This window comes from Chenopodium album, chromosome 16 (genome assembly GCF_948465745.1).
Source record: "Chenopodium album chromosome 16, dcCheAlbu1.1, whole genome shotgun sequence".
Lineage (NCBI taxonomy): Eukaryota > Viridiplantae > Streptophyta > Magnoliopsida > Caryophyllales > Amaranthaceae > Chenopodium > Chenopodium album.
This window is the reverse complement of record NC_137849.1, coordinates 29,834,838-29,849,790: the sequence shown is the minus strand read 5'-3', so window position 1 is coordinate 29,849,790 and position 14,953 is coordinate 29,834,838. Positions and strand designations below refer to the sequence as shown.

At 31.3% G+C, this 14,953-nt stretch overlaps 1 pseudogene; it reads left to right on the top strand.

Annotated features, from left to right (window-relative positions):
• The first annotated feature begins 1,054 nt into the window (after positions 1–1,054).
• LOC145585093 (putative 12-oxophytodienoate reductase 11) lies at positions 1,055–9,572 on the top strand (annotated as a pseudogene).
• Positions 9,573–14,953: the final 5,381 nt, after the last annotated feature.

The following is a 14,953-nucleotide window of genomic DNA, read 5'->3' as shown; positions in this document are numbered from 1 at the left end:
ATTTTAATCACTTAATCCCTACAATTCAAATAGATTTCCTACTTTGACTTTTTGAACATTCACGTAGTTCACTTTGACTAATGTTAGTAATTTATACATAATAAAAAAATAGTCATGTGGGTACTTGTAAGATCGAATTGTCATGATGTATAAAATCTAAATATCAATTTATTTTGGAATTTATACATAATGATAATTAAAGATAATATTGATCAAAATTCTGAGTTAACATACGTGGCCAATCAAAATGGTATTTTTTTTTTTTTTTTTTTTTTTTTTTTTTTTTTTTGGAATCAGAGATAGTATCTTTGGCTAAAGATATAAAGATTTGAAACCATGCATGTAATGGAAAGCATGAAATTGAAAATGTTACAACTAAAAGATAACAAAGGAAGTAAGTGATGATTTGGATTGCTCTTATCTGAATTTTTTAGTTTGGTCTAACTTGAAAAATATATTTATTTGACTAAACTTTGATCACATTATCCCACTAACCTATGAGATAAACCATTACTCCGTATCAGATTGTATCTTGTTATTAGATTCATCTGATTGTATACTTTTTAAAGGTAGCAAATAAGAAATGAGTAATATTAAAAGTTCTAATCTGGTCCGATTTTATTAAAAAAAATCAATAATAAAATGCTTAAAATAAGTTGAAGAAAGCAAGCCATAAACAAGTGAGTTTTATTTATGGGTTACCACCTGTTTAGCCAATTATATAGAGAGCTATCGCAGATGTCACTGCTGTAGAGGTATACTAGATCTAGAAAAAGGAAAGATCACACAATCCTTCACTTGATTTCATTACCTTATTTACTTTGATTTGTTGACCTATTGATTGAGATAAGATAAGGAATGATAAACTTCATACCTCTCAAATTTTCTAAAATCATACATAAGTATCTTTTCTATCATGTGTAGGTAGTATGTGGCACCACCAATCCACCCACCTCAAAAGCTTTAGGTAGATTTTTTGGCACAATAATCCTTATTAATTTTAGTGATTTTTTGAGTGAATAAGAAAAAAAAAAATTATAAATTTTGTGTGAAAATGGCTTCAGTTTCTGCAACTACCCCTCTCTTAACCCCTTATCAAATGGGCAACTTCCATCTTTCTCATAGGTGAGTTGAATTTTTTCATTTATTCCTTGTTCTATTTGTCTTTTTTTTTTTCACAGTTTTCAATACAATATGTTATTATAAAATTCTCAAAACTACCGATTATATATATAAAAAAAAAAGTACATTATAAAGCTTATATACAAATTATAAAAATAAAGTGAGAAGACAAATCAATATGTCGAAGTGTAGACAAATCGCCTGGAATTTAATTATAAATGAAATAAAAAATGAAGGGCGTAAAGTTTTTAAAATTTATCAGGTATATCTGCTGTAAATGTTTGTCAATACATGCATGCTGCAATATGGAACCTTTTTTTGTTTTGCTTAGTAGAGATCATCTTGAATTGTTACAAGTATTCGAATTCTAGAATGATTATGAGACTTTATAACATAACCGTTTATTTTGAAGAATTCTAAGTTTCATATTCGTAAGACTGGAATTAGTTGTATAAATATGAACGATTTGAATACTTTCAAGGTGACAATTGTTGTCGGTAGTAATACTAGTTACAAAATTCCATGCATATACTGATGGTATTTTCATTGTTTCTCGACGATTTTCGGCCAATGAAAAAGGGGCATTTTCTTGTTGTTACTAGTAAAATTTTTGTAAACTGCTTTATCTCTCTAAATTAATAACTTAATACTAAAACAAACACCAGAAGTGACACTTGTCACTTTTCGGTGCTGTTTTTTCCTTCCAAAATCACTATTTTGATTTTTTTTTTCTTTTTATTTTCATTTTACATGACATTTACTATTTAAACATTGATTACACAAGATTCACAATATTAAAATTAATTTTGGTAAACATTTACTATTTACCAAATCAAAATTGATTTTGGTAAATTTAAGTTAGTAAAAAATAAAATGAATATTGTACAATTTTCAATATACATTAAGTTGCATTTTTTAAAAATGGAAAGAATGTAAAAATTTATATCATCTTAGCCATAATATACATATCTCCTATATAAGTTAAGATATTTTTAAGATAATAATAATAATAAAAAAAAAAGCTATACACTAACACAAATATAGAAATGACGACAAGTAATTCATTAATAGTAAAAGTTAAATTTTTAATCAAATAGTGCATAAATAACAACCGCTTTATGTTGAATAATGGAGACCTTAAATTAAACTAATTAATTTGCTTCCTCCGTACTTACATACCTATTACATGAAAACACAAACTGTATACACAACATGTCCTCCTCTCATTCACCATTTGAATTTGTTTTTTTTTTTTTTTCATAGTTTTTTTATGAGAGAATGAATAACTTAATACTAAAACAGACACTAGAAGTGACACATGTCACTTTCTGGTGCTGTTTTTTCCCTACAAAATCACTATTTTGATTTTTTTTTCCTTTTTATTTTCATTCTACATGAAATTTACTATTTAAACATTGATTACACAAGATTCACAATATATTTTACCAAATCAAAATTGATTTTGGTAAATTGAAGTTAGTAAAAAATAAAATGAACATTGTACAATTTTTAACATACATTAAGTCAACGCCTCTTGCTTTTTTTAAAAATGGAAATAATATAAAATTTTATATCATCTTAGCCATAATTTACATATCTCTATATAAGTTAAGATATTTTTAAGATAATAATAATAATAATAATAATAATAATAATAAATCTATAGACTAAAACAAATATATAAATGACGACACGTGATTTATAAAAAGTAAAACTTAAATATTCAATCAAATAGTGCATAAATAACAACCGCTTAATGTTAAACAATGGAGACCTTGAATTAAATTAATTAATCTACTTCCTCTGATATACCTATTAACATGAAAACACAAACTATATACATCACATGTCGTTCTCTCCTTCATCATTTGAATTTATTTTATTTTAATTTTTTTATGAAAGAACTTTTATAATTCCTTTTTGCCTTAACACTCTATCGTTCTCATTCATCTCTAGCATTTAAATCCCTTTAATATTCTTCATCAATTGTATTATTTATTTCTCTATTAAATTCACATACAAGTTATTTTCTTCCCCTACTTCTTAACTTTAATTGAATTGATTGATATTTAATCAACCACTCATGCAAAAATTACAATATTATTTAAAAACATTCTTTGATTTTCCAAGGGACAAAAAATTGCTAATGATTTTTCTTTTTTAATTTTCCTATGCATGGCACGGGCCAAAAGGCTAGTTGCATCTTTAATAATTGACATTAAAACAAATTTGAGAAATTATTTTCAAGATATATAGTTTGCAACAATTCAAAGATGGAGTCATATAGGTATGACGATCCCTATTATGTGCCAAGTAGAAAGGGTTATGGTAGTGTATCATCGATAGTATAAGTGTAATAGTCACGTGTATGATTTTTAAAATCAAATAAATATAAATTCTCTTCATTATTCTCATTAACACCTTCGTCTAAATAATGACTTATGTTAAAATGGAATTTTACTCATTCGCTTCTGTGTGTTTGTAGTTGGTGATCTTGTTATATCATTGGTAAAATGATCTTATTTCAGCACTTTGATTACCTAATACTTCTGGCATTTCTAAATTGATGCATCTTAGTTTTCATGTTGGCACTTAATCCAATGAAAAGAAAGGAAAGTGGAGAAATTTACGTGATTTTTCACATACTAACCTTTACCATATTATGTAAAGTAAAAGTGAACTACATCCCCAGTTAAGTTGAGGGGAACACATAGTAATTTCAAATATAAAATTTTACTAAAAAGAGAATGGACGCACCAATTACAAAATATCCTAAAAAGAATGAGGTGCATCAGTTGAGAAACGAATAAAGTAAAAATTTTGACAATTTAAGATACTGTCTGGTCTATTATGTTGTTCTTACGTACTTAATTGTTATTATGACTATTAAAATTCTTGATCTTTGCAATAAATAATTTCTGCTATTGCTCAATTATTTTGACATTTTTTTTAATAATGTGTTTTATGTGTGTGTGTGCATGCATATGTGTGTGTATGTGATTTCTTGATACATTCAGCTTAGTAGAAACATAGTAAGTTGGTCAAGCCAATATTGAAGTCTGTTATGGATGATAAATGATTTGTTCTATTACAACGTGACAATTATTTTAATCGTTAAGATTTTAACTTAACAGGGTTGTATTGGATCCATTAACACGAGTAAGGTCATATGGAAATGTTCCTCAACCACATGCAATTTTATATTACTCCCAACGGACTTCAAATGGAGGGTTGCCCATTTCTGAAGCAACCAGAGTTTCTCAAACTGCTCAAGAGTACATTGTGGTAGTTAGCTTTAGTTGTATACTTTAAGTAAACAAAAAATTCTTCACAAGGTTCAAACTCCTCTACTGCGCAGGTACCCAAATACACCTGGTATATGGACAAAAGAGCAAATTGAAGCATGGAAACCAATTACTGATGCTGTACATGCAAAAGGCAGCATATTTTTCTGTCAAATATGGCATGCTGGACGAGTTTCTAATGAAGGTCCACTAATTTGAATCATACTCTTTTCTTTTTTCTCAAGTTACTAAATACTTCATATAAACTTTTGGAGATAATTATTTTTTTCTATGGTTTTGGTTTATCATTTCTTTTATGCTCATCATTGAAAAGAGACTTACTAATTTAATCATGCATTAAAATTTCATATACATTATACTTATTCTCTTACACTATATATTTGAATACAGAAAAATGGAGGGAAGAGAAGAGAAAAAGGAAATATGCATAGTCCTTTATTTGGATAGCTAATGCAAGGAGGGAAGGGGGAGGGAATTGGAAGAAACCATCCTTTTTCCTTTCCCTTTTAATAAACCAAATCTCTCCATTATTGGAGAGATTTAGAAGGAAAATGAAAGCTCACCTTCTCCCTTCCTCACCTCCATTTCCCTTCACTATTGTTATCCAAACATAGTGTTAATGAGTTATGCAGCTTGGTTTCATTTATATTGAAATTCAAATTTAGGCGGTATTGATTGGACATATTATATGGTAATTCAATTTTCTATAAGTCGATTGATTTTGGTTGGATGCTGATTACTTTTACTTATATTTCATAATTTTTCTAGTTTTTTCAATTAGTTATTAGATTCTTTTTTAATCCCATTTTTCGATCTCCCCTCAACTTAATTAACTCAATTCAAATTTGCTTGTTCACAGGTTTACAGCCAAATAACCAATCTCCAATCTCTTGCACTAATAAACCTTTAACACTAAAAGTTCGGGGACGATTCTCAATGCCAAGGCAATTAACAATAAAAGAGATACCTTCAGTAGTGAATGATTTCAAACTTGCTGCTCGGAATGCCATAGAAGCTGGTAAGTTTTCGATCAACCTAAGAGTATTTAATGGGAGATTGTAACTTCGATTGTATTTTCATATCATACAAGCATGGTAGCATTTCATCATTGTCTTTACCATGAATTTCTTTGTTACAATCATTAACATTACTTATATATTTACTTGAGTGATGACCAAATAATTACAAAACTAGTCAAATATAATTTACGATTTTTTCACCATATACCCTCGAGATTTTTGTTTATTCACCATATAACCCTAAATTTTTTATAATAAACCATATCCCCTCCCGCCGTGTTTTCTCAAAAATGCATCAAATACCCTGAATGACTAACTATTACTCCCTCCGTCCCATAATATAGTTCTTGTTTTCTTATTAAGAGATCCAAAGTGTTGTTTCCGTTTGTATTTTGAATAGTATATAAAGTCTATTATACGCTCACTTTTTAACTATATTTATTATAATTTCTAATTTACCCTTGAATTTTGCACATGCTTTGTATTTTTTTCCACTTTCTCTCTTTCTCAATTTTGCACATGCTTTGTACATTTTTCCACTTTCTCTCTCTCACTTTTGTCTATGATTGTACTTTTCACTTTTATCAATGTAGTTCATCCACTTGCTCCTCCAATTCGTTAAATACCGTGAAAAACTATATTATGAGACGGAGAGAGTATTAGTTTTGTCAATCTTTAGAGTTAAATTATGCCTTTAAATCACCCACATCCCGTTCCCTTGAAACTACCCACCCTTAAGATTTTAGGGGTGGGGAAGGAAGAGAGGGTGGTTCAGGGGTGGGGATAGTTTCGGGGCATAGTTAACCAAACTCCAGTAATCTTAAATCATTAAAGGTATATGGTGCATTTTTGTGAAGACTTAATTATATGTATATGGTGTATTTAAAAATCTCTAGGGGTATATGTTAAATAAACTAAAAACTGAGGGGGTATTTTGATGCAGATCAAATGCATCATGATTAAGATTTTAATTATTTTGATTGAGTCGTCTATTAACAATGAGATAAAGTGGTATCAATCCAAAAGTTATGCATGGTTTTAAGAATTTGTTGTTTATTTTTATATTTATATAACTGTTAGTATAATTCAGTTATTAGAAGATAGATTAGCATTAAAGATCATATTTGCAAAACTTTATCTTTACAGGTTACGATTAGATTTCCATGTTGTATTATGTTTTGTTATACATATTTTTTAGGATAATTTATTTATCTTATAAATAAATGATGATGATTAATGAAAAGTACGATTGATTGATTTGAAATTTATAAAGTTTTACTTAAGCTTATGCTTGTGTATTCTTGGCCTAGTTTAGGTTTTAAACTCGTGTTGTTTAGCGTTTCTAGAATGAGATTAAAGATTCCAACCTTTCAACTGCGATTGAAGGTTATATCCAGTTCAAATCCATATGAAATTGGTATGGCTGTTGGGATTAAGATTTTAATTATTTTCTATAAAAATTTTGATTGAGTCGTTTGTTAACCGTGAGATTGAGTGGCATCAATCCAAAAATTATGCATCCTTACAAGAATAAATTGTTTATTTTCATAATTAATTAGGATATAAATGTTAGTATATATAATTCGGTTATTAGAAGATAGATTAGCATTACAGATCATATTTTCGAAACTTTATGTTTACAAGTTAGGATTAGATTTCCTAGTTGTATTATGTTTTGTTATACACAATTTTTAGGCTAATTATTTAGCTTATAAATAAGTAGTGGTGTTAAATGAAAAGTATGATTGATTGATTGAAAATATATAAAGTTTTACGTAAGCTTGGGCTTATGTGTTCTTGGACTAGTTTAGGTTTTAAGCTGGGGTTACTTAGCATTTTTTAACCGAGACTCAAGATTCCAACCTTTCAACTACAATTGAAGGTTATATCCATTCAAATTCATATCATATTTGGTGGAAAAACTGTATGATTTAAGCCTTTTGTTATAGCTTTATGAATGTCTATGCTTAATCATATAGAGTTTAACAATGTTAAGTGTTTTTTTTTTTTTTTTTTTTTTTTTTTTTTTTTTTTTTTTGTGACAACAAGAACGTTAAGTGTTAAAGAGGGAAAAAGGTCTGTGAAAGAAATTACTTAGGAATGTCGTTGTGTTTTAATTGAGTTAGATTATAATAAGTATATACAATGACTGTTGGGCACAAAGCACTAGTTCCTATTAATAAAGATGATAATTCTTCCAATATCATGGCCTATACTAAGACTAATTGGTTAAATAGTACGAGGTGTAAGTAGGAGAAGGAATGTAAACAAGAAAGAAATTCTAAAAAAATTGAAGAATTTTAGCTATTTTCACTCCCATATTTGGTACGTAAGTGTTCAAAAGTAAAATAACAAACATATATGTTCAATTTATATATTCTTATGTTCAGTGGAAAATATATATACTATATCTAAACTCACTTTTTAAAACCCAATGCCTTCTACAAGATTTGAAATTGTGTGACCTGAAAATTATTAGTGTTTTTTGGAATTTTCATTTCACCTTAAGTATTTAGGTTCATTCATTATACAACACTCCTGCATGGAAGAAAGTTGATACTTATGTTGAATTATAATCATGCTATTTTATAATTTTTTTCAAGTTAGACAATTAGACATGCACTTCTATTAGACACTAGTAGTTTTAGTCCGAGTAACTTAGAAGGCTATTGACTACCATTCCCCTAAATTCTTCCCCCTTTTCCATCTCTTTTCACTAAAAATAATGGATTTTGCATGAATAGATGTATAGATGTACTAATCCACTCTCATGTTCTCATCATTTACACATACCAAAAGGTCGATAATGGATATACATATGAATTGTTTGTATTCTTTATGTGATTTTTTTAATGTGTAATTAGAAAAGTCAATACATTGAATGACCATTTGATATAATATTTTTAAATATCATATTTTACAAGCATCTAACACTATATAGTGAAGATAAATATGAAACTGCAACATGTGTAAAAAGATTATTTAGGTTGAACACCACATTTCATGACTCTTCCATCATGAATTATTAAATAATATCAAAGTGTAATTATTTGTTGAGCTACAATACTTTTGAATTTCCTTTGTGCACATGATGTGGCTTGACGAACTGTTGCATATTTTTAATCCTTTTAGTAGTTAAAGTAGTTACTTTTGTAAAACAAAATATTAGTCATCGCTGTTTCGCACCATATAAATAAGGAAGGAGAAGTAAAAAAAAATAAAAAAAAAAAAAAAAAAAAAAACCAGAAAAAAAAGGAATTAAGTGAACAATTTCCCACTAATTATCTACTCTTTCTCCTTATTTTTATTTTTTTTACCTCTATTAACAAGTGAGAATTTTAAAATGACAAATTTATGGTGGAAAACACTATATGTCACATGAACATGGTTGTAATCTTGTAGATGATGGCATGAAAACCATTTTGTTTATATTTCTTGAATTTAAAATTAATTTCACTCTTCTAAAAGGTGTGATCCTTAGATATAGTGCCTTTTGATTACCTATCATCATTCAAACTTTTTTCTTATTTAGGCTTTGATGGCGTTGAAATTCATGGAGCTAATGGCTACCTTATTGACTAATTTATGAAAGACCAAGTTAATGACCGAAAAGACAATTATGGTGGATCTCTAGAGAATCGTTGTAGATTTGCTCTAGAGATAGTGGAAGCAGTTGTGAAGGAGATTGGTGCAAATAGAGTTGGGTTTCGTATTTCTCCCTTTTCTAATTACATGGAATCAGGTGACTCAAATCCAGAAGCTCTATGACTTAACATGGGCAGAATCTCTTAGCAAGAGTGGAATCCTCTTTTGCCATGCAATCGAACCTAGGATGATAACTATTGGTGAGAAGAAGGAATCTCCTCATATTTTACTGCCCATAAGGAAGGCATTCAATGGTACTTTCATTGTTGCAGGAGGTTATGACAAGGAAGATGGTAATAAGGTTGTGATGAAGGATTATGCTGATCTTGTAGCTTATGGTCACTTGTTTCTAGCAAATCCAGATTTGCCAAGAAGATTTGAGCTTAATGGACCTTTGAATAAGTATAATAGAGAAACCTTTTACATCTCTGATCCCGTTGTTGTCTACACTGATTATCCATTCCTAGAAGATTCCATGTAGCCCTGATAGATATTTTCAAGTATGTTTATTCTTCATTAAATTTGTGAAAGATACACTTTCTCTTTTGTACCATTTTTTTGGTTCATTGAGAACTAAAGAAGTTAATATTGTGATAAGTACTTTTGCAAGTATATATGCCTGCAACAACATATTAACCATATTCCAATTCTATGTCTAATTAAATTATAGAAATTTTGCATATAACCACCTTTTAAATCTTGTTTATTGTTAAAAAAAAAAAAAACACCTTTTAAAAAAAATGTTGTTAAATACCACCAATTTTAAAAAGATTGTTGCAATTTACCACCAATTGCTGGAAAGTGGATGTTGACCACTTTCTCCGGCGTTGACCTAGTCACGTGCGTGGCACATGACTATTAATTAACTCTAACTCCCCCTTTTTCTTTCTTTCGATTTCCCTCTTCTCCTATATTTCTCCTTCTTTCTCTTTTTTTTTGTTCCTCCATTGTTGATTGTCGTTGTTGTTGCTGCTTCTTTAATTCCTATTGTTAGGAACCCCAGTTATTGTTAATTGCAACTACTTCAATTCTTCCACCAACCACGAGTCACCCACCACCAACAATCCCATCTCACAGGTCGCCCACCACCCACTTACCCGGCCTCCGTAGAAAAACCCACCCAACCATAAAACCAACCCAACCGCAAAAACCATCCAAGAACAACCCACCCATCATAACCCACTTCCCTTCAAAAACCCCATATCTAAGTGTCGATACAATGAGGGAGAAAAGAGGCGGTGACTTGACAAGGGAGGGAAGGGAAACAAAGGAGGAAAAGAGGGAAATTGAAAGATAAATTGTCATTATTTGGGGGAGAATTAGGGTTCATTAAGGGGAAAATTGAATTCAATTAAACGAATTCAATTACCAGGGAAGAAATGAAGAAGAAGATGAATAGAGAAGAAAGAGAAAGAAAAAAAAACTTACTTGAATTGTTAAGAAGTAGGAGCAATCTAACATGGAGGAGGAACATAGATGCGAGGAAACAAGAGGAACAGAGAAGAGAAACAAAGAGGAACCACAGGAGGAGAAAGGGGAAATCAAAAGAGAAAAGGAAAGGGAAAAAAGGGGGTGTCACGTGCCCACGCACATGACTCGGTCAACGCCGGAGCAGTTGGTTAAATATTCACTTTCCGCCAATAGGTGGTAAGTGGCAACATATTTTTTTAAAAATAATGTTCTTTTATAACATTTTTTTTAATAAGGTGGTTTTGCAAAAAACAGAATTAAAAAGGTGGTTAAATGAAAAATTTCCTTAAATTATTGCATTTTTTAAAAATTCCAATTCATTAAGGCTGTGAATATAGCTTCCATCTCGAAGTGAAAAGAACAAGAAGTAGAAATTGAATATTGAGTTTGTCTCAAGAGAGATTGTCTCATGCTAACTTAGTTAACATAATCTCAAAACCAAATAACATAATCTCAACACCAAATCTAGTAAATTTGTTTTGTATTTTAAGACACTAAAAAGTTTCTCCTAGTAAGCACCACATAATGAAAATATTACTTGCTAAACAGGGTAACACGACGAGCAATGACGATGCTAAGTGTCCAGTGCGTTAATAATTGACTTCCTAGTCTTCAACCTAGTGAAAAAATCCTAACAAACCACCTAAAAGCCTTTTGAGGCCTGAAAACCAAATTAAAATCTAAAAATCCCAAAAGCCATACAACGAACCTTTACTTACCTGTCTTCTTTCAAAAAAAAAAAAATAAATAAAAACCTCCATTTACATTTTCAAAACCCAATATCGTCTTTTTTAGCCCAAATTGGAAACCCAACGTCTTGAACCGTCATAGAACTCCCATCCTTAGCCTTTAAGCAAACTAAGAGCTACACGAAGGCTGTCACGTATGTGCGCCACATGCACCTTATAATACCCCGTATATTTATATTATTTTATGTGTATAAGTTATATACTTTATTTTTCTAAATAGAAATGGTTTATTTTATTTTTAATGAAATTAATCATTTAATTATCAAACAAGTGCGTATAAATTAATATGATCAATTAATTGCGGCAACTAAGCATTTAAATTAGGTTGAAGTGGTTTAAAATATTGGACTTAATTGGTTGGAAAGAAATAGAGTTTTAAAAGTCCAACCAACTATTCTTTAATTAAAAAAAAAGTCCCACCAACTAGCCCTGTGCGAATTTGAAAGGGAATAGGATTTTTATAATGACAAGTTTGTAAATAAATTATTTCAGATTTTAAAAGAGGGTATATATACCTCAAAAACCCAAAGATTTTCCTCTCAAGTTTATTTGTCAAATTTTACAAAAAAAAAAAAAAAAACCTTCGTAGCGCTTTAAAAAAATTAATCTTACGTGGAATATTTTGATTGTAGCTTCATAAAAATATTAATCTTAAGTGACGCTCTAATAATTTTATAAAAAATAAAATCTTACATGGCGCTCTAAAAACTCAGGAAAAACTCCCCTCTATATATATATATATATTAGATTTTTTCTCTTCTCTTTTTTTTTTCTCTTCTTTTTCTTCTCTCCTTCCCCACCTCTCTTACCTCACTAGCAACCACTACACCGACGACCACCATCAACCAGCAACCACGCCAATGACCAGTAGCACCGGCGACAATCCACTTCTCTCTCTCTCGCTCTCTCTCTCTCTCTTCTTCTTCTTCTTCTTCTTCTTCTTCTCGGTTTTGGTAACAAAGAAAAAAATTTCTTTATCTTCTATTTTAATATTTAAATATGATTCGATGTTGTTTTTGGATATTTGGTGTTGACAATTATTGTGGTAATTTTCAGATTTTAATTTGATTAAAAACGCCTAATTTATAAACCCTAGAATTTGGGAATTTGATATTTTTGGTTAGGGTTTGGTTTTAGATTGTTGTGGTTGATAAATTGATGATTAGAACATGTTTTTAATGAGCTTTAAGTCCTCAATTAATGTTAAAAATTTATTATATACACTACTTTTTAATTATTATGTTAGGGTTTAATCATCCATAAAAGGGAAAAGGTTTTCAATGATTTAAATATAATATTTTGGTTTATTAGTGATATTTTTATATAAATAAGTATGCTGGAATTTTATTTAAGTCATTAAAAGTAAGTCTTTTTGAAGGAGTTTTAAGTACTCTCTTAAAGAAAAAGTTTTATGGCTTTTAAACCATTAAATTTAATTGGGTTAATTAGTAAGGTTTAAAACATTCAAAAGTTGCTAGAAATTTGTGTTAATAGTGAATTAAATTTGGTAATATATTTTATTTGTAGGAAGTTTCGAGCTGAGTTAGGTGACTTCTAGTGAGTGTAGTCAAGAAAAGGCGACATTCAAGGTACGTATGTGCATAAAACTAATTATGTATTTTTAGTGTCATGCTAGGAGTTTAAAGTATGTAGCAAGTGACGAATTAGTAACATATTTGGTCAATAAATACTTGGAATTGTTGTTGAATGATTATAAAATTATGTGCAAGCATGTGAACATGTTATTTGAGGCATGATACAAGTTGAATTATGTATGAATCATGATAGTATGTTTTATTTTCAAATATCAAGGAAGCATGAATTTATTAAGCAAGATTTATATATGTTTACAGGAGTTAAAATTATAAATATTGTGCATGGTTCATGGTTTTCACTCTCACCCATATATTATTAGAGTTGAGTTAAGGAGGTTATTTATTTATTTACTCACTCACATAAGTTGAGTCGAGTTTAGAAAGTTTACTAGTGCATTTTATGCACCAAGGTACATACTAATAGATAGTGCAATTTTGTGCACAAAACTAGACAAGGAACATTAATTAAAATAAATTGTATGTGCTCACTAATTAAATCAAGAAATAATTAAATTGAAGTATGTGTTGATGGTTATTGTGTTATATTCTTCAATGATTGGTTGAAGTCATCACAAGTTAAATTGGTAAATCACGTAAAGTGTAAGAGGATACACACCAAAACTCTTGGAACATATGCACCTTCAGTATGAACATATGGGGGGGGGGGTTATGTAACTTTATATTTAATCATAACTTCTATTGGAGTACAGGACGTCGCTGTAATTTCTTTTATTATGCGCTAGAATTTTGTCACTCTTGTGACATAGTAGGTGCCAACTTGGGTAGCTTCCGAGTTGCAAGCCCAATATTTATTAAAGGGTTAGGTAAAAAAGGAGACTTGTTAGATTCGTTATCCAAAACTGTTTGGGGTATTTTTACCCTTGACAAGTGGACCAATGAGGAGGTGCCACGTGTCAGAGGCTGGCAGGTCACCCTTGACCAATCCCCAGCTGACACGTGGCCTCTCCAGATATTCCCTTAGAGTTGCGGCCTTCAAGGGCCCAATTCCCCATAAATCCGCTATTTGGCGGCGCAGCCCATCAGTCCTAGGTTAAAATAACCTAGGAAGGGGCACCTTTCCCAAGGACCCTATAAATAGGGAGATATTCCCCCAAAATGGGGGACATTCAGAAAATTTACTATCATTTATTACATCCTACTCTCTCTCATCAGAAAACACCTGAGCTTGGAATCCAAGCAGATCCCCACCTAAATTTCCGCACTTTTTATTCTCCTTCAAGTTACTAACTTGAGCGTTGGAGGCGGAGCACCACCCAACCGGTGTCTCCGTTGTTTTTGCAGGTACAGAGTCAGCAGGACCAGTCTTCGAGTTGTAACTCTCCCAAGGGACAAAAACACCCAAAACATTTGGCGCCGTCTGTGGGGAGAGTACCTCAAGATGGTTCAAAATTCTGTACCAATTCTCAATTCTACCTCTCTACGTCCGGGTACTCAGACGGGTAACCCGGAAGACCTGCAACCGGTAGGGTTTGAAATCCCTCGGCCTCCACCTCAGCCTCAGCCAGAGGTATTCACAGAGGAGGAGGAAGAAGAAGACAATGATGTGGAGACCTATATGACTAAAGATGGTTTTCTCATCTCTAAATCCATCCGTTCCAGAGACCAGCTGGAACGAAATCTGGATCAGGCGGGCCCAAGCAGCCGGCCCACTGGGAGGTCAGACGGGGAAACCCGGAAGACCAGAGGAGAAGCTCCAGTCACCCGGAATGAGCTCATGAAATTCATGAACTCCTTCAAGGGTGAAATCAAGAAGATGATCAACAACAAGGCAGGCTCTTCCAAGAGTCAGCCGGCTAAAAAGACTCCCAATGATGGGAAGAAGAAGAAGACGGTCAAGGACAGGCAGCCAACTCCCCATCCAAAGGAGAAGGCAGCCGCAACACTTGACTGGTCTAAGATTCTGATGCCCCGGCGACCCCAGCCGGAGGCTAGAAAAACGTCCACCTTCGATGCTAGAGAAGTCATCAATCGAAGGAGGCAGTAGCAGTCTGAGTCAGCTTCTACCTCAAGCTTTCCAGACAGCTTCA